We start from the raw sequence: 2,783 nt of genomic DNA, 5'->3' as shown, positions 1-2,783 counted from the left end.
CTACTGACAGATAACGGTACCGAATTTGTCAATAGAATGATCGAGGATTTCGCGGGAGAGTATAAAATACATCACGCTACCGTTCCGCCATATCACCCATAGGCGAACCCAGTCGAGAGAGTGAAAGGAATTCTCAAGACCGTGATAGTAGCGTTCCTCGACCGCGATTATCACGAATGGGACGCACATATCGCCGACTTCCGCTTCGCATATAATACCGCTCAACATTCATCTCTCAGAACGTCTTCTGCGTTCCTTAATCTCGGGCGCGAGTTAGAGCCGTCGCACACATTGCAAAATAAACAAAGCGGCGAGGTTAACATCGAGCAACAGGATCCCGCTCGATAGTCAGACCGAATGAAAAACGTATCAAAGTTACACGACTAGGTTAGCGAAAATTTAGAGTGAACGTATCAAAGACAGTCCGCCTACTATAATTTGCGGAGGCGCCTTGCTTAATATTGCGTGGGGGACTTGAATCTGAAGCGACAACACATTTTGTCATCGGCGGCTCACAACACGGCCGCAAAACTGTCTCCGAAATTTCACGGACTCTTCAAGATAACGAAAATGAGGTCGGCGGTCGTGTGTGAACTCGCACGACTAGACGGCAGTGCAATCGGCAAAGTCCACGTGAAGGAAATTAAGCCTTACGTGAAGCCGACGACAGAATAACGTCCAATATCGCTGTCAAAATATTTTCGTTCTGTTGGTGTTACCATTCCTATTTGGTGTCGAAAATTATTAGATATGTTGTGTCGTATCGTCGGTAGCATGAACGTTGAAAATGTTCATGCCCTTGAGAGATACTATTTGTCCGTCTTTGTCGGGTATAATCGATATTACCTTGCCATACGCAGTGTAAGGAAAGTATCGTCTTTTGTGTCGAAATCCAGTGGAATATTATATGTCGAATGATATCCGAGACTTGAGATCGAAATCGTTCGGAATTTTTAGTGTCGGACTTTATCGTGACCTTGGTGCCGATGAGTGTCGTTTTCGTTTTTTTTCTTTTTTTTGGTATTGGAACATTTAGCGTCTGTTTGGCGTCCCGAGGCAACGATACTTGGTATCGAGGAATCTCGCTATGTTGGTATCGAGGCATTTGTCTTTAGTGTCGAGAGATATAGTATACCGAGTGTAGGGAAGGTCAAAGGAGGAAACATCCTCTAAACAGGATGGAATTTTTTTTGGTGCAGTCGAAACACCAACGACAGGATATCCGAGAGAGAAACGGAGAGGAGCTGGACGATGTTTAGGCGGCGGTACAAAGCCGTATTCCTGAGCATACTACGAGAGCACCCAGGTTTCTGGGAGGGAGCCCACGACCTATGGCAATGCCATTTGGAGGAGACCACGACCACCCGTGGTGCGGTCGTCCGAGAAATACCCCCTATGGTGGACGCGTCTACTCAGACGGAACGCTAGGTCGGGGGGAGAACTTAGGTCCAGACCCAGACGGAGGGGTACTGGGACCTCCTGGACGACCTGATGGTGGCCGCTCGACAGCAGGTGGGAGTGGAGAGATCTCCGAAGAGCCCGGCTGCCACGACGGGGAGCTAAGGAAGATTCCTCTTACGGGAACCATTCCGCCCGATCGACGTCCCACTGCCGAGCCGAGGCGTGCTGGAATTGTGGGAGTAAAGGACACAGGTACTCCGGATGCCCCAAGCCGCGATCGGAGGGCTTCTGCTATCGGTGTGGCGAAAAAGGCACCACGATTCGGGACTGTCCGCGGTGCCGTGGCGATAAGCGGGAGAATGGCTCGTCAACGGCCGGGAAGAGACATCCCAAGAGGGAGTCACGCGGAGGCGTTTAACAAGGAGATGCCACAACCTGCTAAATCGATTTCTGAACGAGACATAGCACGTTGGCTAGCTGCGATGTTAAGCATCAACACCCTAATTGCGATTTGTGCAAATGGGCTTTTGTTTATGAGAAATTATAATATAAAGTTTGGTTTGCGGGATTGTATCACGGATATGGTTAAAAATGCAACTGTCTTTCAACGAGGTGGCGTGGCTGAACAGACTGAGGCTCCCTCGTCGAAAATTTTTGAGCCGGTAGCGAGCGTTCTAAACCCGGCGACGAGTTATCCTTGTCTTTTTTGTTTTTCTTACCTTAGAGCATGTAATTCATGTTTTTCGAATATGATACATTTGTCTTGCATATGTCTCGTTTTTATGCTATTAATCAGAAATAATTAGGGAAGTATCAGGCTTGTTTAACGCAAACACGAATATAGACACATATTTTGCATTGCTTACAATGAAATATATATTTTAATACATCACTTTCATATGAAAACATTGTATACAATAATAAAATAATAATTGTCATATAATAAAACATTTTCATATAATAAAACATTTTCGTATAATAAAACATTGTCATATAAAACATACCCATCCACTCTAACATGAATGTCAACACAAAGCCAGATATATTTAACTATCACTTTGATATCGAACATCATGTTTTCATATTTAATGGTTCTTGTTGAGAGAAGAAGACAAACATACAATCAAACATATTCCGCGCCAAGAAATATAAGTAAACATATAACTTGAAAATAATATCGTTGAAATACACAGCAATCTACCTGCCGTAGAATGTTTACTTTTATAGGCAGGTTAACCTTTAGAGGGCCGGGATTTGAGAGGGCATATCCGCCTTAGTAAAGTGATAAAAAAGGTATCTTATATCATGGATTGACCATACACTAAGTATCGATCATGGGTAGCGCCAATATATTGGCTTTTCGGTCCGGAAGGGATCAGCCT

Source organism: Odontomachus brunneus, unplaced genomic scaffold (genome assembly GCF_010583005.1).
Source record: "Odontomachus brunneus isolate Ranch 3 - 2012 unplaced genomic scaffold, Obru_v1 Obru_scaffold_048, whole genome shotgun sequence".
Lineage (NCBI taxonomy): Eukaryota > Metazoa > Arthropoda > Insecta > Hymenoptera > Formicidae > Odontomachus > Odontomachus brunneus.
The sequence above is the reverse complement of the archived record's forward strand: the minus strand, read 5'-3'. Positions refer to the sequence as shown.